Below are 22,290 nucleotides of genomic sequence, written 5' to 3' on the forward strand. Positions count from 1 at the left end.
GCATCTTGACAGTGCTGCAGTTGTCATTTCCTCCACTAAAAACAATCTTTTCAAACTTTTGCAAGATGTCCTATATTCATAAGTATGAACAGATGCTGCAGAGTTAATTAATACAGAAGCATCCGGTCGAATAGTGGCCCATTTCCAGAAATGCTGACTTTGATGATTAGATGTTGAATTTATTGGGGGGGGGGGAACCCTCTACATTCCATCTTTCATTTGTTAACTTTGATTTGCCATATTTCATTCCCTTCCAAGAGTGCCCTGTATGTACCTCTCAGCAGGATCTGCTTAATGTTTTATTATGTACATGAACTACAACAAATTAAACCTTGATATACTATTGGGTCAGGAAGTGTATATTAAATATTTACTTCTGCTTTATTTTTAAGAGCAATGGATCAAAGATTGCTTCTGGAGAAGCTCCACTGACACCAGAAGAGCTATGCCCAGGACAAACTTGGCCTGTGGTTTTTCTGTTCCATTTGTCACTATTTCTAAATACATTAGAGAAAGAAAAACTTGCTCTGGAAGCTTCCACTACAAAACAAACAGATGGAAATCTTCCTCCTCCTCCTATGGTCAAGTTCTCAATATTGTGTCAGTATCTTGTGTAATGTTTCATATTTCTAATATATAATGTGTTCAGATAGTTAAACAAAAGACAATCAACAAAGAGTAAAGACAGTGGGCGCAATCCTATCCTGCGCTGGAACGGGCAAGCCAAGAGGCTTGTGATGTATCCAGCGCAGGATAGGGGCCAGAATCAGCTCAGCCAGAGGCAAGGGGAAAATTTTCCCCTTCCCTGGGTAAGGCACCCTGGCCCCTATGGATCTCCTCAGACTTGCGCCACCTCCTGTGGTGGCACAAGTCCGAGGAGAGTGGAGCAGCTTGAAGCTGTCTGAACTCCCTGGGGACAGTTCCCTGCCTCCCCACTTGCCCTCCCCCAGGGCTGCCCATCACCTGCCCTCCCCCAGAACATTCCCTCCCACCTCCTGCCTGCCCACCTCAGAGCCCAGTTGGGACGACGCAAGGCTCACCCCACAAGCTGCCACAGAGTCTGGATTCAGCCTGCATGTGTTAGCGTGGCTTGCGCGTGAGGAGGCGCAAACATGCTTTATGGCACGTTTGCAACACTCCTGGGCAGGGGTAAGGGACTTACACCGGCCCAAGTTCTTCTCTGGATTGCACCAGTCTCAGCACTTAGTGTTCTTCAGTGGCGTCTTTGGGCGTGCAGGGTGTGTGGACCTCACTGGGTGGTGCACTTCGGATGGTGATACCGCTACTGGCCAAAATTGAGATAACCTTAGTATTTTCAAATACCATCATGTTATATATCATTTGGTGGGTAATTGAATGCAGAATGCAGTGAAACACACCACACAAATATCTGTATTCTATCTAAAGTTATAGCCAAATAACCAGAAAAGGAAAACACATTTTCATTATGTAACAAAAAGTGAATTTCTTTAACTCAAAACTGACAAATTGTTCCAGAAGCCAACGAAGTGTTGTTATGACTCAGCAAAGAGCCAACAAATTGTTATTATGAGTCAGCTCTCGTTTCCATGTATCAAAGCTAATACTAGAACTCTTATTTAGTTATGTGGGGGTCATCACGTTGGCTACTGGTTTTTTTTTTTTTTTGCTGGGTACTGATTTGCTGGGTGACCTGTACTGTCATATATTAAAACAAATAAATTTATAATAAGCTATGTCAACACGCAGGAGACACTGTTTTATTCAGCAGGCACCTGCACATTGTCAACGCAGCCCAGCATGGATCCAGTGGTAAGTGAGAGGAGTCACTTACATAGTGCTTCGCGGGTGCCCGCAGTACATTTTGTCTCCCCCAGCTATGCCACTGCTATCAAGGAGCAGCCAGGGACCACCAGGAAAAGGACATTTCAGAGACCTCCCCCCAGTCTGGCAAAGGATCCCCAGCAGTGAGATCAGCAGAGCTGCGATCAGTGGGCTTGCAGAATTTACTGATGTCAGTTGCGTTGGGATCCCTGGTATGCAATGGGGTCAGTGGGGAGAAGGTGAAGTTATGAAAGTGAAGCAATTCCCCTTCTTGTTACTGGGTGCCCCCTATAATAAGGCTTTAGAGGCTATCCAAGAAGGGAGACACACACACCAAAGCCTATCATAGGCATAAGTGTGGTCTACAAAAAAGCAAACAAAGTCATTTGTTTGACCTACCCCATCTCTAATCCAAAACCTTTACCATTATTCATACTCGATGAAGGGGGTTGTAACTTAATGGAAAGAGACACCCCAATTATTTCTAGCTCCTACTGAATACTGGATAAAAGGAGTTCATGACTGGCAATTCTCAGAGCTTGAAGCCTGCTTTCAAAGAGACATCCAACTCCCTTGTCTTTGATAGTAGAAGAGGGCTAGGCTTTCTGGCTAACTCAAACCATGCTTCCTATGAAACATTGCAAAGAAGCTCATCAGGGAACCTGGTTTTGTAGCTTGATGGCCCATCGACTGCTCTAAATGGGTGCTGGGATTGTTTTGCACCTTGCCAAGGGTACACAAGCTAATTCTGGAGGCCAGTTGCTCCATCAGGGTGAATTGTGATTGAATATGGCCATGAAGTTAGTGAGGCCACAAATGGTTTTCAATTTTTTTTTCCTTCTGTCTCTTATTCCAGGTTAGGAATCTCTCAGGATGTGGTCTTTATTCACCAAGTCAAATGTGCTGTGTAAGCAGTGTGTGGTCATGCATGAAGTAAGTTTCTTCCAAGTGCCTGGCCTGATTGATAGAGTGGGGGTGATTGCTCAGATAATTAAAAGTGTGGCCTTCCTCTAGGCTTCTGGGATCTAAGGCCTCCTGTCATCAGTTTCAGATTCATGCTCCTGGCCTGGGTGTCATCAGAGTTCATTGGACCTGAAGAATCACTCACTATATGTTGCAGGTACTTCTCAGAGTCTTCCAGAAACTACAGTTCCAAGGATCTTATAAGAACTATCACAGCAGCACACTGGCATAAGTCTGCAGTGAAGCTATTTTCCTCTTTCTGTGGTCTGTATTCAAATCTCTCCCTCAAAGAAAGACATTTTTCATTCCTGTACATTCTACATGAGGGAGTACCAAATTATCCAGAGACATCTCCCCCTCTCCCCCCCACTCCTTTCCTATTTGTGTTCTCAGTGCCACTTCACTATGTATGCATATACTTATGTTTTCAGGTTGGTCCTGAACACAGGAGGAGAGCCCAAACATAGGGGGAAGTACCCTCCAAAACATGCCCACCTCCACCAAAGGGCAGCCAAGTGACTTCCAGCTAATTTATGACACAATGTCCCCAGTTTGTCTTCATCAGAAGAATCAGATTTGAACTGGCCAGAAAGAGAGGATTTGGAGCCATTGGATAAACCAGCAGCCAGGCCCAAGTCATGCAGACTGGCCACTAACTCCCCCGGCAATATATATTGGAGCAGAGGTTCTGAACCAGGGCATCAATTAAGGGCCACAGGATCCTTCTTACCTACAAAGATTACAGTTTCATAATTGTCCATCATCACTGCTCCCTACTGTCTCCTTTGGTATGGATTCAAGGGAGACCATTCTTCGCTGCTGAAATACACAGCTGTGAATGAAATAGGACCCTGAAAGAAAGAGGATAAATGACCTATTAGCAAGTCAGCCTAGGACATGACTGCAACCCCAAGGGAGAAGTGCATTCCAGTTTCCATGAAAGGATGGAACATTTCTAAATTTGAAAGCACATTCAGATACACCTTCCTTCTCAACTTTGCATGTCCCTCTCAACATTTTGGGTTTCCAACTCCAATAAAGATTCTCAAGTTTCCTGAAAGGACGCTCAGAGGATCCTTACCAAGTTACCAAATTGACACCACAATCCTATGCACGGAAACCCAGAAATGAGCCCCACTACCCAATGCGCGTATTCTCAGGAAAGCATAGCTAGAACTGAGAGGCATTGTGTAGCTACGTTCACACATTATATCCCCATCACTTGGCCCACTTTAAAAAAAAATTACAGCACTTTCAGCTGCCCTGGCTGTGGTGGAGGCTTGTCCAGGTGTGTATCTGCCCACTAAAGCCCTGGCACTACCAGCAGTGTTTTTAAAACACATGTAACATGCACGCACACAAAGGGGAAAGCAATGGTGTGCAGGGATCCCATGTTGAAGATAATGGCAAGTCTGCATACTTCTGCAAGAATTAAGGTGCACCAAAGTTTACTGAAAGTGCTTAAGAACCAAGATGGAGTTTCAGCTCAGACTCTCTGTTCTGACACTCGAAGCTACACAGGGGGACTCCGACCACCAACATATACACACAATGGAGCCCTAAAGAAAGTAGCTAGAAGAAGGTGAAAAGGAGAGGGGAGAAGAGAGGAACTTCTCTGAAGGAGAAATGCAGAGACAGGGAAAATGCAGGGGGAGAAGGGATGCAGGTAGATTAAATGGACTTTCCATAGGAACCCTGGAGAAAGAAGGGAAGACTTTGGGGTACAGGGAAAGTAGAAGATCAGGAGGGTTAATGGAGAGGAAATAAGTGTGGTACAGACAGTCCAGCCTGAGGCAAAAAGGCTGTGGATAGGAATTTTACAGGAAGAGAAATTCAAGCTGCAAATATCTGCAAATCTGCCTTACCTAGAAATGCCAGTCATTCTGTTCCTCCACAGGGTTTGCTTTGCACTGATTCTGTTTCTCTACTATCTGTCAGGAAAGGAGATAAAGGAGACCTGTATGAGTTTTTTTTTTAACCTGGTATACCTGCTTCAACTACATGCTTGAATTCCTTTCCACTAACTGACATGATGGCTATAGAGGAGATTGGGCAGATTCAGGGCAGAACATCATGGCTCTTGGTCTTGATGACTGGAAGCTGACTATCTTCCCATTAGAAGCAGTCTTGGTTGGGAGAGGAGCTTTGCCTCTCTGCACTGACACTGGGGGTTCCAGCAATCACCCAGATATCTGCCTTATGAGAACAGATGGTTTAATAGGGAAGGCAAAGCCAGGGAAGGCAATCACTGGGAAGGGCACAGGAACAGAATCCCCCAAGGGGGCTGCAGAAGGCCCTCACCTGCCCCCAGGCCTTCCCACTCCCTAAAAGGAAATGCTTAGTCACAGCTATGCCTGGACTCCCGTGCTCAGTAAAACCAAGATTCTGAGCTTCAATAAGGAACATGTGGAAGAAATAAGGGCCTTTAAGCCATTTTGGTCCAATGTTGCATATAAGCAACAGAGATCAAATGTGTACACCTGTGAGCTGGGCATAAATGGGTTAAGAAAGTTGGAAAGGAAAAGCCAGGCAATGAATGTGGTGATGAGGTAATTGGGAGTGACTAGTAATCGGTTGAGTGAAGATGCCTGACTATAAAAATCCTCAATTCCTTTCCCTGACATTTAGATGGGGTTAAGCTTTGTTTGAGGTGGATGCATTTACCTACACTCAGGGCTTTTTGGCTAGGATGCTTGCATTAGTCTTTGGTTTATGAGGCAGCAGATGGGATACTATGTTTTGAGTGATGGGATAGGATAGTTAGATCATTCCCATGAAAGCCACACACAGTTGGGGCAAAACATTGGGAACTTTTCAGGCTTTTGGGGGTTCTGTCCTGGAATCCCCCAAAAGTATCTTTCTTTGGGTGACAATTCTGGCCACAGAAGCCTTAGTTTGTACATTAACCAAGCATGCAGCTTGCTAAAGTGACCTGTGACCACCAGTGTTACTATTCCACCTTCTACAAGGGAAAGAGCTTACGTTTGTGTGGGGGAAAGGCTGTTCCCTGCCAAGAACTGACTCTACTTGTCTTATTTCTTTCTGAGGGAGGGTCCATAGGCCCACAAGAAACAACACTTTTTGACTAGTTCCTGTCTTCACTGGGAAAGGAAGCTGCTAGGGCTCTGAAGGCACCTGCCACAGGGAAGCACTTTGCTTTGGAGCAGGGGTGCCCAAACCCCGACCCAGGGGCCACATGCAGCCCTTGGGGGCTCTCAATCTGGCCCTCAGGGAGCCCCCAGTCTCGAATGAGCCTCTGGCCCGCCGGAGTCTTGCTGGAGCCCGTGCTGGCCCAACGCAACTGCTCTCAGCATGAGGATGATTGTTCTACCTCTCACCTGAGCTGTGGGACGAGGGATCCCTCCACTACTTGCTGTTTCACGTCTGTGAGATAGCAGTGGCAGTGAAGGAAAGGCTGGCCTTGCTTTGTGCAAGGTCTTTTATAGGCCTTGAGCTACTGCAAGACCTTCATTCATTCATATAAGTTCCATCTCTAACACATTCATTTATGTAAATTTATTCAAATTTTAAATGTAAATCAATTCTTTTTTTTCCTGGCCCCCGACACAGTGTCAGAGAGATGATGTGGCCCTCCTGCCAAAATGTTTGGACACCCCTGCTTTGGAGGAAGGAGAACTGGGGTGGAGTGGCAGAGCCTGTGGCAATGATGCTTTGCCATTGAGCCTTGTGAGCTGTTTACTGCCTGTGTGTTGTCGTCCCCCTGAAATTATTATATTGAGAGCCAGGGTGGTGTACTGGTTTGGGAGGTAGATCTGGAAGATCCAAGTTCAAATCTCCCCTCAGCCATGAAGTTTCTTGGGTGACCTTGGGCCAGTCACTTTCTTTCAGCCTCACCTACCTCACAGGGTTGTTGTGAGGACAAAAGGAGGGCAGCAACTGTGTACACTGCCCTGAGCTCTTTGGAGGAAGGGCGGTATAAAAAACGTGATAAATAAATTATATGCAGAAAGGATTGGATTAAAACTGGGTCACAATTATTAAAATTATTGTCAGTCAAAAATACTGTAAAGTCAGCCTATTGAACAATCGCAGTGAGTTTTGCCATTCCACAATTTTCTAAAAAAATGGGTCCTATCTTCAGACACTCCTCCCCCACTTTAGTGTGGGCATTTAGTCTGGAAGAGACAGACCCAATTGTCATTTCCCCCTCAAATATCAACATCCTGATTCCAAGCTGCAGACAGTTTGCTGGCAACCTCCAACTTCTCCATGCCAGTCCCTGAAGGAGGTTGAGGGACCTGGGTTGAGCTGCACGCTACCCCCCCCCCCCCACCGGCCAGAAACCCTTTCATCTCAACTTTGAAGCCTGAAGAATTATTGGTCAGCATCTTGGAGCGATATAAATTCTGCATCATGATTCCTTAAACATGCAGCCTTTACATGATACATGTAACATGATAATCTTAAACATGCAACTTTATTTTTCAAAATTAACTTATAATGTTTGTTTTTAGCTAAGAAACCCAACATAATATGTTACTGGCAGAAAAGAAATGCCATAAGCTATGAATGCCTTGCAATGTATGCTTAATCAGATGTGAGTCCCACTGTGTCCAATGTGGAACTAAGACGGAGTGCATCGGATTTCAACCTAACAGCCCCATCTTAACTAACTTTCCATCGCTGATGCAGCCATGCCCAGAAATATCACTAGGGTTTGCATCACCCTATTGTGCAAGAGCTTATTGTGTCAACCCCATGATGGACCTTCTCCCATACCACACCATATAGAATAAATTACAATATCATATGCACAACCTAACTGCAGTGGAATCACTAGGGTTGGTGCAACTCTCAACAACAACAACAACAGTATTTATATACTGCTTTTCAACTAAAAGTTCACAAAGTTTACAGAGAAAAATCAAATAACTAATGGCTCTCATCAACTTTATGTATGTATGTACGAGTATGTATGTATTTAACAGTACAGGTCACCCAACAAATCAGTAATCAACATATAACCATTGGCCAACTTGATGGCACTCACACAACTGAATAAGAGTTCTAGTATTAGCTCTGATACATGGATATGAGCGCTGACTAATATCCTGGGAACCCTCACTGGTTCCCTGCTGTGTCATAACAACACCTCATTGACTCTCAGAACATCTCATTGGTTAGTTTTGAGTTTTAAAAAATCCATTTTTTGTAGCATAAGGCAGTTGTGTTTTCCTTTTCTGGTTATTTGGCCGTAATGTTTGATCGAATACAGATATTTAAACACCATTTCATTGCATTCCGCATGAAATTCTGCATTGAATGGCATATAACATGATGTTATTCAAAAATGCCAAGATTTCCCAGTTTTGTCCAGTATTTGTCGGGGGGTGACAAGTGCGTCACCCAGTGCAGTCCACACACTCTGCACCCCCTAGCGACACTACTGGCCATGCCAACAGATGCCAACATGCTGCATCCTCCAGTTGTGGGGGGGGGAGAATAGTCATAGAGGCCTTTTCAAGGTTAGGGAATGTTTATTCCTCTTATCTGGGGGCTGCATTGCATTGCAGCTGCATCAGCACTAAAAAGTTGGTTAGGATTGGGCTGTAAATTGTATAAAGTGATGTTTTTTCCAGAATGTTCATGTTTATGGAAAGATCCACCAGAGCAGTCATGTAACAACAAGACTGCTCCAGACTTTCCACAACACCAACTGTTCTCATTACCTGCTTTATAGATTTTGTTTATCTTGTATTAGGGTAAGATACCAGGAATGTATAATTTTATAAAGATTTTCTTTGAGGTTGATGCAAGGAGAAACTGCTGGACCATGGGTATAGATCTCATTCCAGATTTCTTCCGTCATTTTCACCCATTTGAACATGAAGTTTCATGTTTGATTTTCCATTACAATGATAAGGAATCTAGTTTAGATAGTAACCTTTTCAATGTCATGGCATCTGACTGAGCAGGTGGTGGTGACTCAGATCCAGAAGGTTTTGGATGAAATGACAATCATGGCTCATTTCAATCTGGTTTCTGACCTGGTTTGTTCTTTCCTAAACAATGCAGATCTGGCTACAGCTATCCATGGCTCGGTCACCTCATTTTAGACTATTGCAAGTGGGGCTACCCTTGAAGAGTATTCAGAAACTGCAAATGGTGCAAAATTCTGAGGCTAGATTGCTGGTGGGAACCATGTGTGGGAGTTACACTGGCTTTTCATTAATTTTCAAGTTCACTTTAAGGTGCTGGTTCTTTCCTTTAAACCCCTTAATGGTTTGGGCTTGGGCAGCCCAATCCTATTTTTTCCGGCACCTGGAGAAACAACGACACCAAAATGGCTACTGCTGTCTCCCGCGGGCATGAGGAAGCCCCCGGAGGTCTCTTTTCATCCCCTTCCCCTGAGGAAAGTCCCAGAAAGCACCACAATGGGGCTTCTCAAGTCTGCGCCTCTGCCAGTCCCACCCCGGCCTCTCCCCTACTCCGCACTCTTCCAACCCAGAATGCCTCCCCCATCCTGAAAGGCCATACTTTCCTCTGGTCTTACCTTCCTCCAGTGGCTGCATGGCATCTGCCTCCCGGCTGACTGGCCCATCTCAAAAAGATACTTTAGAGCTGGAAGGGACAAACAAAATGACCAAAGGGTTCAAATGCCCTTTCAATGAGGACAGTCTGTTGCATATGTGACTTTTTGACTTAGGAAAAAAAATGAAAGGACACAGATTAGTTGGCAACCTTCAGTCTCGAAAGACTATGGTATCGCGCTCTGAAAGGTGGTTTTGGAACAGTGTGGCTGAAAAGGCCGATTCGGGAGTGACAATCCCTTCCACACCGGGAGCAAGTGCAGTCTGTCCCTGGTCTGTCTCCCTGGCTATGGGCCTTCCTTCTTTGCCTCTTAGCCTCAGACTGTTGGCCAAGTGTCTCTTCAAACTGGGAAAGGCCATGCTGCACAGCCTGCCTCCAAGCGGGTCGCTCAGAGGCCAGGGTTTCCCACTTGTTGAGGTCCACTCCTAAGGCCTTCAGATCCCTCTTGCAGATGTCCTTGTATCACAGCTGTGGTCTACCTGTAAGGCGCTTTCCTTGCACAAGTTCTCCATAGAGGAGATCCTTTGGGATCCGGCCATCATCCATTCTCACGACATGACCGAGCCAACGCAGGCGTCTCTGTTTCAGTAGTGCGTACATGCTAGGGATTCCAGCATGTTCCAGGACTGTGTTGTTTGGAACTTTGTCCTGCCAGGTGATGCCGAGAATGTGTCGGAGGCAGCGCATGTGGAAAGCGTTCAGTTTCCTCTCCTGTTGTGAGTGAAGAGTCCATGATTCGCTGCAGTACAGAAGTGTACTCAGGACGCAAGCTCTGTAGACCTGGATCTTGGTATGTTCCGTCAGCTTCTTGTTGGACCAGACTCTCTTTGTGAGTCTGGAAAACGTGGTAGCTGCTTTACCAATGCGTTTGTTTAGTTCGGTATCGAGAGAAAGAGTGTCGGAGATCGTTGAGCCAAGGTACACAAAGTCATGGACAACCTCCAGTTCATGTGCAGAGATTGTAATGCAGGGAGGTGAGTCCACATCCTGAACCATGACCTGTGTTTTCTTCAGGCTGATCGTCAGTCCAAAATCTTGGCAGGCCTTGCTAAAACGATCCATGAGCTGCTGGAGATCTTTGGCAGAGTGGGTAGTGATAGCTGCATCGTCGGCAAAGAGGAAGTCACAAAGACATTTCAGCTGGACTTTGAACTTTGCTCCCAGTCTAGAGAGGTTGAAGAGCTTTCCATCTGATCTGGTCCGGAGATAGATGCCTTCTGTTGCAGTTCCAAAGGCATGCTTCAGCAGGACAGCAAAGAAAATCCCAAACAAGGTTGGTGCAAGAACACAGCCCTGCTTCACGCCGCTTCGGATGTCAAAGGGGTCTGATGTGGAGCCATCGAAGACAACAGTGCCCTTCATGTCCTTGTGGAAGGATCTGATGATGCTGAGGAGCCTGGGTGGACATCCAATCTTGGGGAGAATCTTGAAGAGGCCATCCCTGCTTACCAGGTCGAAGGCCTTCGTGAGATCTATGAATGCTATAAAGAGTGGCTGTCGTTGTTCCCTGCATTTCTCCTGCAGTTGTCTAAGGGAGAATACCATATCAGCGGTGGACCTGTTGGCTCGGAATCCGCACTGTGATTCTGGATAAACGCTCTCTGCAAGTACCTGGAGCCTCTTTAGTGCAACTCGGGCAAACAACTTTCCTACAACGCTAAGGAGAGAGATGCCACGGTAGTTGTTGCAGTCACCCCTGTCGCCTTTGTTCTTGTACAGCGTGATGATGTTTGCATCCCTCATGTCTTGAGGTACTCCACCTTCTCTCCAGCAGAGACAGAGGATTTCATGCAGCTCAGTGACGATGATCTCTTTGCAGCACTTTAGGACTTCAGCAGGGATGCTGTCTTTTCCAGGTGCCTTGCCAAAGGCAAGGGAGTCCAGGGCCACGTAAAGTTCCTCTAGGGTTGTTTCACCGTCAAGCTCTTCCAGCACAGGCAGGCACTCAATGTTGTTCAGCGCTTCTTCGGTGACTACATTTTCTCTGGAATATAGCTCAGAGTAGTGCTGCACCCAGCGTTCCATCTGCTGCGCCCGATCCTGGATGACCTCGCCTGTGGCAGACTTCAGAGGGGCAATTTTCTTCTGTGTTGGACTTAGGGCCTGCTTGATACCGTCATACATTCCCTTGATGTTGCCCATGTCAGCTGCTATCTGTATCTCAGAACAGAGCTGGAGCCAGTAGTCGTTAGCACATCTCCTGGCAATCTGCTGGACTTTGCTGCGAGCAGCTCGGAGGACCTGCAGGTTGCGCTCACTGGGACAGGCCATGTATGCTGCTTGAGCTCTCCTCTTTTCCTCAAGGGCACATGCTTTTCAATTATGTACAATGTGGAGAAAGTCACTAAAGAGACACTTTTTTCTCTTGTTGCCAGCACGTGAGCATTCAAAGAAATGGATGGATGTGTGCAACATTTTTTATCTCACAGTAAATTGAAAGGACACTAAAATTTTTAGGGCATGCACTCTATCAGTTTTTTGACAATTGACAAGGCACACCACACTGCCAGGAGGGTCACATCCCCCCTTCACGGCACTCCAATTGAAAAAAAATCACTGAGATACAGGGCAGACAAAAGAAGACGTCATACAAATGAAAATTTCATATATTCACTGCTACAAAATGTGATGATGACCATTGGCAGAGCTCACTTCAAAAGAGCACTAGACAAATTCATGGAAGATCAATCAGAATTGATGTGATTCACAGATAACCCATTATTACTACACAAATGGTTGTAAATGATTTTGTTTGATACGTGATAGAACGTCAGCTGATGTTTAGTTCACTTACACTCAAACCCCATCTCCTCTTGTAAGCCACAAAGCATGATATTCATTTCTCCACTGCATCTTTTGGCAGTTCATTGGGCTTTCTCCGATGACCTTTCTGATTAGCATGTTAAAGAGGCCAGCTTCAACAAAGGCATCACCCAACCAATTAACAAGCCTAATGGGAATGTTAAATAAATGTTAGGCAAAAGAGAGATTCCACAGCTGAACTAATAGTTAGGCATTGGTGCAGGTATCGAGCAAGCAAAGGAAAGAAATAAGTAAATCAGGCAGGTACGTCTTGAATGACACTTAAGAGAATGAAAATCCCTTGTAGAGTTTGTAATATTTTCATACCCCCCCCCCCAATAATAGCTCCCATCAAAGCCCATGGGACTTCCTTCTGAGTAAACAAGCATGCGGAAGATTTGTTAGCATCTCTGCTCTTTACTTCATTTGCAGTTTTAGCACCAAGATGGAACCCTCAACCCTCCAGCCCACCATCTGCTTCCTTACAAGTAAACCCTGCTAATTGTAGTAGGCCAAGGGCTTGACCTTGTAACTTTTGGGTTTTAGTTTTAGTTTTATGATACATGGAAATAAGAGCTGACTCATATAAAAACCTTATTGGTTCCATGCTGTATCATAGTAACATCTCATTGGCTCTCAGAACAATCAGTCTCATAGGTCAGTTCTGAGTTAATGAAACTCACTTTCTGTTCCATAAGACAGTTGTGTTTTCATTTCCTGGTCAATTGGCCACAGAGATGTTCCAATGCGGTTTGTTTCATTGCATTCTGCATTAAATTATCTTTCCAGTGATACATAACATGATGGTATTATTTGTATATACCAAAGTTTTCACAATTTTGGCCACTAGTGTCAGTTTGTTGCCCCCCCCCCAAGCTTGTTGCCTGCTGCAACTGCTACTCCCTGCACCCCCTTAACTACACCACTGGCCACCATTGGAGTTGTATTTTCAGGATTTGAATCAAGGATCTCAGTCAGTCCTGTTACTTAACATCTTCCCACTGGACACTCTAGGGACTGAACCTGGGATCTGATGCCAGAGAGGGAGGTACACTACCACTATATAATGTACTGCCTCTTACATTAATTGTGTATGGCAGCCATTTTGACTTAAAGAATTGAACTGGGCAGAAGGTCTGGCTCAGTGGTATTGCTGCCGCCTTGTATGCCTGAAGATATGAGGCTGCCAGTTCGAAACAACCAGAAGTACCCGAGAACTGACAACACGCTGTTATACTGGCGAGCTGACCCTCCATGGCAGAGAGGAGTTGCTGCCAAGTTGAGCGTGGGAGGCGAGGCAGCCAGAGAGAGGCCAGACCGGGAAGAAATCCAGCTGGAATGAGAAGTTCTACGAAAGATTAGAACTAGTCTATTGTAAAAATCCCTACGGGGGTTTAGAAAAGTCTGCCTATGTTAACTGCCTTGGATTAAAGTCAGAGGAGAAATCTGATGACCAAGAAAGGCGGTATATAAATACCTGTATTATTATTAACTGAAGACTGAGAATCCTCCCCAATGGCTATATGGGACATTTTTAAACAAAAGGCACAATGACCACCAAGAAATGTATGGAATTTGTTCAAGGGTGGTGTCAGGAGGCTGTCAGATTGGCACTGACTGAGGCCCACTTCAGTGCCAATCTGGCCCAACCCCTGAACACCCCTCTGCTGCTACTGGCAATAGTGGTACCCAATGTGCCCTCTCGAGCAAAAAGTGCCATGGGAACCTCCAGAGCCTCTGCAACCTGGCACTGGCATAGAATTTACTCATATGTTTTGGCTTCCAAACAGGCTTCCATTTGAGACTTTCCAGTTGATAATCATAAAATAGGACCCCAGCTTGCCCCTGTGGTTGTAATACTGTGGGGTCATTAATTCTAATTTCATTTCTAACCATAATAATCTAAAAACATAGGTGAAGTGGTGAGGCATAACTTTTACCATGGCTCCAGCATTGCACTGGCTTTGTTTCCCCCCCCCCATTGGTTAAACTCTTCCCAATAATAAACTGCAAAGCATATTTTAATGACATTTTTCTACTCTGGAATTCCCTTCCACATATTTTAGCAAATGAACTCTGCAGGGAATAACATTATTGTTGAACTCTGTGGTGAAGAGCCTCTGTGATGATAATTAAAATCATAACATTTCTCATCCCTCCCCTTGCCTTCTTGATCATGAAAGAAAATTAACACAAAATAGAAAAAGTAATATAAAGGTTAGAATGAAACTATTTTCTCCCGCAGAAATTCATACCAAACTAATGAATCAGTCAACAGGTAGAGGGAAGATTGGTATGAGGTTCTACTATTGTGCCAAGTTTGTGAATCTGAATTAACTCATTTTTTCCTGGCTGACAGGTATATACATTTGGTCCCTGTTGCATATATGCAACGTTGGGAAGAAAGGGCTTAATCATACAGGCACAGGTGAATTCAAATTCAAAAATGATTGGCAACCTTGAGTCTTGAAAGACTATGGTACAAGCCTACAGCACCCCAGTATTCCCAGGCGGTCTCCCATCCAAGTTAATTAACCAGGCCTGACCCTGCTTAGCTTCCAAGATCAGACAAGATCAGACACGTGCAGGGTAACAGTTGCTGTCCAAATTCAAAAAAAAGGAAATACAAACCTTTTGGTTTAAGATCAGTAGTAGTAAGATGTTTGCAATTTTCCTTATCCTCCCAAAAGTATGGAAAATTGAAAACGAAGTTGGTCACTTTAACTTCTACATCAAGTAAAGAGTAAAAACTTTGCACAGTCTTGTATGTTATTGTCACAAAGGTGAGGGATATTATTTGGAAATTAAATATTATAGATAAGAATGAAGAAGGATGAATAAAGAAGATGCTGGAAAAATGGAAATAGCATCAGGTATGCAAGTTGTATTGGCAACCTTCAGTCTCGAAAGACTATGGTATCGCGCTCTGAAAGGTGGTTCTGGCACAGCGTCTAGTGTGGCTGAAAAGGCCAATCCGGGAGTGACAATCCCTTCCACACCGGGAGCAAGTGCAGTCTGTCCCTGGTCTGTCTCCCTGGCTATGGGCCTTCCTTCTTTGCCTCTTAGCCTCAGACTGTTGGCAAAGTGTCTCTTCAAACTGGGAAAGGCCATGCTGCACAGCCTGCCTCCAAGCGGGCCGCTCAGAGGCCAGGGTTTCCCACTTGTTGAGGTCCATCCCTAAGGCCTTCAGATCCCTCTTGCAGATGTCCTTGTATCGCAGCTGTGGTCTACCTGTAGGGCGCTTTCCTTGCACGAGTTCTCCATAGAGGAGATCCTTTGGGATCCGGCCATCATCCATTCTCACGACATGACCAAGCCAACGCAGGCGTCTCTGTTTCAGCAGTGAATACATGCTAGGGATTCCAGCACGTTCCAGGACTGTGTTGTTTGGAACTTTGTCCTGCCAGGTGATGCCGAGGATGCGTCGGAGGCAGCGCATGTGGAAAGCGCTCAGTTTCCTCTCCTGTTGTGGGCGAAGAGTCCATGACTCGCTGCAGTACAGAAGTGTACTCAGGACGCAAGCTCTGTAGACCTGGATCTTGGTATGTTCCGTCAGCTTCTTGTTGGACCAGACTCTCTTTGTGAGTCTGGAAAACGTGGTAGCTGCTTTACCGATGCGCCTGTTTAGCTCGGCATCGAGAGAATGAGTGTCGGAGATCGTTGAGCCAAGGTACACAAAGTCATGGACAACCTCCAGTTCATGCTCAGAGATTGTAATGCAGGGAGGTGAGTCCACATCCTGAACCATGACCTGTGTTTTCTTCAGGCTGATTGTCAGTCCAAAATCTTGGCAGGCCTTGCTAAAACGATCCATGAGCTGCTGGAGATCTTTGGCAGAGTGGGTAGTGACAGCTGCATCGTCGGCAAAGAGGAAGTCACGCAGACATTTCAGCTGGACTTTGGATTTTGCTCTCAGTCTGGAGAGGTTGAAGAGCTTTCCGTCTGATCTGGTCCGGAGATAGATGCCTTCTGTTGCAGTTCCAAAGGCCTGCTTCAGCAGGACAGCGAAGAAAATCCCAAACAAGGTTGGTGCAAGAACACAGCCCTGCTTCACTCCGCTTCGGATGTCAAAAGGGTCTGATGTGGAGCGATAGGGTCCATGAACCCTCATTTTGACTTGGTCTTTCAGCGGGACATTGGGCTGGGGAGGGAGGTGGGTCCAGGCAAAAATCCAATAGGTGAAACTTCCCAAATCACTTGAGATGCAGCAACTGTTACCCTGCACATGCCTGATCTCATCTGATCTTGGAAGCTAAGCAGGGTCAGGCCTGGTTAGTACTTGGATGGGAGACCGCTTGGGAATACCAGGTGCTGTAGGCTTATACCATAGTCTTTTGAGACTGAAGGTTGCCAACCAACCATTGGTGGAGATATACCTGATGAATGTCTGCCTGATGCCTCTCTTCAAGGCATGGTGCTCTCTCAAAATGCCACCTGCTACTATAGTAAAATCCAGGCAAAAGTTCTATAGGAGCAGCATCCACAACCATTTGCTGAGAGAGACTCAAAAGACTGCAGAGAGAATGTGCCATCAATACCACCATAAACTATATGTGCATTTGTATATCATCCAGCTGTGGTCCCCAAATAATCTGTACCTAGGCAACATCCCCCATCCCCTTGTTCTGCACTGACGTGCTAAAACAGAGATCAGGAAGCAAGGAAGAGTTGGAAACTGGCCATTTTTGCTTCAGGCTGAGGGCCCAAAAAAGGCCCTGCATTTCCATCAGTCTAAATGCTGGGAGAAGACAGATTTGCTAGCAGAATGACTACTGTTTGTGTAGAATGTCCACCTGGTTATTTACTACAGTAGTAGGTGGCAATTGGACTCACCTCCTTTCCCAGTCCCATGTCCAGCTGAAAGACCAATGCAAAGTGATGGTGCATGGATCCTAATTTCGAAAGCCAGCACTAGTTTGCCAGGAGGGGAACGGGATCAGTGATGGTGGTACATGCCATATTCTAGCCCCTCTTCTGTCTCACCAGGCTTCTTGGATTTGCCCAGCTATATAACTGGGATAGATCCAAGAAGGCCCATAGAGGCGGCTGGGGCTTTACTCGAGTCTTTGCAGGGAAACCTGTCCCTTTACCCCAAGAAGACCTCCAGCCACCTCCTAAGCTGCAGTGGATGCAGCACAGGCCATGTGGCCTGGTTGCACAGTTTTGGTTGGGCTGCCCCTCAGACAATCAGGAGAAAGTTTATTCACAGGGACAGCTACAACTAGTCATAATGAGAGACACTGAGAATTTTTTTCAACCAGAAAAGCCAATACTGTTTTCACTGACTCATTCCTACCTCTCAAATACCACAAACTGCCATGTATATCAAAGCCAGTATCAGTTCCATTCGTTGTAGATGTTAGTACTAGCAGTAGCCAAAGAAGACCCCATGGCTATTTTTTGACCTGAGGGACTGATAAGCCTTGGGAAATTCTGCAAAATTGAAACTAATTTGTAAGTTTCTCCCCAAGGGGAATCTTTAGGGGAAAAAAAGACTCTAGCAAAATATCTTGGGGGCATTCATAAAACCTAAGCAGAAACATTCATAGCAAATTTGAACATTCTGCCTCAGACAAAGCCTTTAAAGCATATTGAGAGCAGAGCAAAACCAGTTAGGATAACTGGAGTGAAATTTCTCAAGATGCTTTCAAATAACTTTATTCCCAGAAATGAATTAAGGCTTCATTGAAAAGCTAGTTCTAGACTCTACATTCTCTCTCCATAAACATTTTAGGCTGCAATCCTGTCCACACTTACCTGAATATAAGCCCTACTGACTATAATGGGATTTACTTCTGAGTAGACCTTACCTATGATTGGGCTGGAAAGGGTTCCGGCAACAAGTTCATCATCGGTCTGCAAAATTGCAACAATGCTGAGCTCACCTGAATTTAGGACAGGGTCACTTGCCAAACAAGATCTGTGCAACGAAAGAGCATGACCAAGGATGATGACACAGCTGGAGGTTCATTGCTGCCCCTGCAGCCACTGGTACTTGATGTCTCCTTAACATTTTGTGGGCCAGTAGTGTCCTCACGGTAGAATTGCCAGTCCTCTAGGATTGCCTGGAGCTTCTATTTTCAACCGTTTTCATCTCATAACACACCGACAAAGCACTAAAATTTTCAGGGCACACCATTGGTTTCTTGACAACTGAGAAAACACACTGCACTGTCGGTGGGGTGCTCACATCCACTAAAGGCCCTATTAATAAATGATCCTCCCCCAAACTCCCATGACACACCTGCATGCTGTGGCACACTGGTTGAAAATTGCTGCCCTGGAGTCTCTAGGATCAATATCAGTCTCCAAGAGACTACTAAAAGCAATGGGGGGGGGGGGGGTTTAACGGGATCACATGGGTTCAATTATGTCACATCATATTGGGGGGGGGGGAAATTCCAGAAGCAGTTGGCAACTCTTCTCCATGTGTTCCACAGGCAAGGCAGTTCTTTCACCTGCATGAGCCTGAATGTATGGACCTGAGCAAACAATAACTTATACATGTGCAATGCAATCCTATCTTGCCTGGAACAGGTAGGCCAAGAGGCCTGCGCTGGATACAGCACAAGAGAGCCAAAGGGCTCAACCAAAGGTAAGGGGAAACACTTCCCCTTACCCCCAGGTAAGTCACTGCAGGCCCTACAGCCTTATACCACCCTCAAGAGGTGGTATAAGGCCAAGGAGGATGGAGTGTCTTCCCGCTGCTCGAGAATGGGGGTGGGGATTTGGCATAATTGCCGGGTTCCAGCCCCACCTCCTGCCCCCCCTGCCCCTGGGACCGCCCTCCCCCTGCCCCCCCCCCCGCCCTGGAATGCCTCCCTCCCACCGCAATTAACCTTATTGGGGAACACTAACTTGACAGAAGCAGAAAAGCAAAACTGGGGAGTAGAGAATGAGCCCATGTGAGCTTCTTCTGGCTTCTAACGGCCACCGTGGCCCACACTTGTTTGCAAAGCAGCATGTTCATGGAGTGTAATAAAAGACACGGTTGCAGGCTTTTTATAGCTGTTGTTAAGAAATGTACCAGGCTGCTCTGGAAACAATTATAAATGACAAAAGTATTGTCCTAGCTAAGCTATGAATAGAACTGTCATATCTCCACAGAACGTAGGGTGAGGACAGACGCAGAATAAAAGAGGATTCACAGCGGGTTCTTCCAGCTTGGCACTGAGATTGACAGATGAGCAGAGGAGCAAATAGACTGTAGCTTGAGCCATCCATTTTATTTACTTATTTAATTGGTCTATTTAAGAGATTAATATCCTGCCCTCCCCACCCAGCATTGGCTTTGCCTCTCTCCACTCTCCCAGTTGTCTTGTCTCATGCCTGAAGAAAAGTTAATGAGTGCCCACAAGCTGGATGAGCTGAGAGAGGGAAAAGCGATGCTACTTCTGTGTTAGGAAGCTGGTTTCAAGGTACCTTGTGAACTTTCTCCAGCTGGAGCAGGAGCAGGTAGTAGGGAGTGAATGAATAAAAACTGGAGTGCACAACTGCCTGCTTGAAATGGTGTTTTGGTTCACCAATATGCTTGTGTGCCAGCTCAGGTGCAAAAGCAGGCTCACAGCACAGCTTACAAATGGATTACAAGGCCTGTTTTTGTATCACGCCCATCTTCACTCATGATTCTTGAATTGAGGCAGGCAGTAACGGACCTGCCCTCGAGGTGCCCTGGGGCAAAGGTCCGCGATGCCACCCTCCCCACACCATACTGCCCCCTGCTTACCGGTGCAAAATTGAGCCTCGCATGACTCCAGGACCGACAGGGGAAGCGTTCTGAGGCTTCCCCACGGTCTTAAACTGTATTTCTGGAAAACTGAAAGCCTCAGAAGGTTTCCCATGCAATCCTAGAGGCAAGTGGGCTCAGCACTTGGGGCATCTGCCCTCTTTACCCAGAGCCAGGTCCACCGCTGGAGGCAGGGTTGCTATTTCAATAGGGCACTGTGGACAGTTCACATTTCTATTTTTACACAATATTGATACCTTTCTTCTGCTCATGGTTGGAAACCTTCAGTCTCGAAAGACAATGGTATAAGCCTACAGCACCCAGTATTCCCAGGCAGTCTCCCATCCAAGTACTAACCAGGCCTGACCCTGCTTAGCTTCCAAGATCAGATGAGATCGGGTATGTGCAGGGTAACATCTCACATATTCTAAAAATGATAATGCTGGGGTATTGTTTCCCCCAAATGATGAGTGTCAGGTTGCCAATTTGCCTAAAATGACATTGTTCCTCCAGGTTCCCGCCCAGGCAGATGTGGGGGATGGTAATCTCAGCCCACTTCTGCACAGCCTCTGGACCCTGTACCAGTATCAGACTCCCCCCCCCCCAAATTTTCAAGCATGAGCAGCCTTGTACAGCCACCAGGCTGTACTTGGTGATACCCTCCCCTTCTATGCAAATCTTAACTTTTAGAATGCATCTGATCTTACTCCGGTGTTGGTACCCAGAGGGTCATAGGGTCTCCAACAGCTCTATTCAGTGTCTGGCCTGACCAAATGTAAGCAGAGGGACACAGAAAGGCCAGACCAGAAGGGAAGTAGGAACTATCAGGCCCAGAGCAGCAACAGACTGATACAGACCCAAGCCTTACCTAAGCTACAGCTTCCAAAACAACTGAGGGCTAAACTATCCATGCTGCATCTGGGAGCAGAGGAAGAAGATATCTCTAGTTTACTGTAGCCTCATGTGGCGTCACACATCTGACACTTCTAGTGGATTGAAGACTACAGTTCTATTGGCAAATGCCAGGATAAGAGCCCACCAGAGGAGAATTAAAGCTGCAAGTATACTTAAACATCACCCTCATGTTTAAGCTAGCTGGTGATTATGTGATTTGATCCCCCTTCCATGTAAGGGAGAAATCCTTGGGCATACCTAGAGGTTCAAAACTGCAGATTCACATAGTGGGAAGGAATTATAGTTTTGAAGCAGTTCTTCTATCAAATACATATTTTATCCTCTAGAGATCAATGGCTGTCAGATATCTTTTAATTTATACTTTCCATATCAGCCCGTCTGAGAAAGCCCTGGATATCAACTACTGTACCCCAGCACGTTGCAGAGTATGTTGCGGCAGTTCTGGTTGCATAATCCATTTTTTACATTTGGCAGACCTCTTCCCTAGAGGTAGACCTCAAGGGAGTCTCAGGGTTGTTGTTCAACTGTAGAGTCACTGAGACAACACCAGTAATCTATTTTATATGCTTTATCTGCCATGTACAGCAGAACACCAACAACGGTAAAGTTTTAACACGGGGGTCAGCAACCTATGGCCCGCAGGCTGGATCTGGCCCACCAGCTGGAATAATCTGGCCTGCCAGCCAAAGTCTGGCCCATTTGGAGCTTGGCTTGGGAGGTAGAGTGGCATAGGGACTCCACAAGCCTGTGTGTGCAGCTCCACCATTCTCCATCCGATGTGTGGCAAAACTGGGCAGGAGGCTTTGCCTCCCAAGCTGAGCTCTGTATGGGCCACTTCCAGGTGCTCAGCAATCCAGAAAACATCTGGCCCCTTTAAAGGAAAAAGTAGCCAACTCCTGTTTTAGCAGAATACCCTCTCCCCCAAACAGGTTGTACATAACTTTATACCAAGGATGTCAAACTTGTTTCATGCAGAGGGCCTAAGTTAGCATTCATGGTGCCTGCTGAGGGCCAGAAGTGACATCATTTAGCAGATGATGGGCAGAAAGGAGCACTTTGTCCTCACATAGAAATTAGCTGCAAATAACAGGAAAAAAAAAATTGGTTGGAAATCTTCAGTCTCGAAAGACTATGGTATAAGCCTACAGCATCCGGTATTCCCAGGCGGTCTCCCATCCAAGTACTAACCAGGCCTGACCCTGCTTAGCTTCCAAGATCGGGCATCTGCAGGATAACTGTTGCTGCCAATTGTGCAAATCTTATTCATATTTTCAAAAGTTAGCCCAATTATCAAGCTGAGAGAGCCCAGGTAATGGGGGCCAGATCAATGGCTTCCAGGGGCCGCATTCAACCTTATGTTTGACATCCCTGCTTTGTACAATCAGTCTTTAATCTCTTGAGCCAATCTACTCTTGCCACTGCTTGTACCTGAAGCCAATATGGCAGTTAACTGCTAACCAATGCAACATCACACAATCACAGGCCTAGCTAGTCACCCTGTCAGTTTGCCAGGGCCCATGTTTGTCAGG

General features: G+C 45.9%; 2 pseudogenes; one reads left to right on the forward strand and one right to left on the reverse strand.

The window, feature by feature from the left end:
• Positions 1-16,320: 16,320 nt before the first annotated feature.
• Positions 16,321-16,440, forward strand: LOC136642240 (5S ribosomal RNA; annotated as a pseudogene).
• Positions 16,441-20,154: 3,714 nt separating this feature from the next.
• Positions 20,155-20,274, reverse strand: LOC136642671 (5S ribosomal RNA; annotated as a pseudogene).
• Positions 20,275-22,290: the final 2,016 nt, after the last annotated feature.

The sequence above is a fragment of the Tiliqua scincoides genome, chromosome 2, assembly GCF_035046505.1.
Source record: "Tiliqua scincoides isolate rTilSci1 chromosome 2, rTilSci1.hap2, whole genome shotgun sequence".
Taxonomy (NCBI): Eukaryota; Metazoa; Chordata; class Lepidosauria; order Squamata; family Scincidae; genus Tiliqua; species Tiliqua scincoides.